Genomic DNA, 255 nt, shown 5'->3' on the forward strand with positions numbered 1-255 from the left:
TCGTTTTGTGTGTGTTAGAGTGAGTATTTATATGCCTATGTATGCTGGAGTATGTATCTTCTCCATTTATTACCCCTTTTATATACACTTCACCTATAAGCGTGCTATTAACCCGTTTCATACTTAACCTCGCATTGAAAGGTTTCCGAATGAGATTTCTCGAGCATTCTCTGTGCCTTCCAGACGCCATTGGATCTCTCGGCTGCAGTAAAGAGCATTTTTACAGCGATTTTTATGACCGCTTTTCGATGCTGG

Source organism: Penaeus monodon, chromosome 32 (genome assembly GCF_015228065.2).
Source record: "Penaeus monodon isolate SGIC_2016 chromosome 32, NSTDA_Pmon_1, whole genome shotgun sequence".
Classification (NCBI taxonomy): domain Eukaryota; kingdom Metazoa; phylum Arthropoda; class Malacostraca; order Decapoda; family Penaeidae; genus Penaeus; species Penaeus monodon.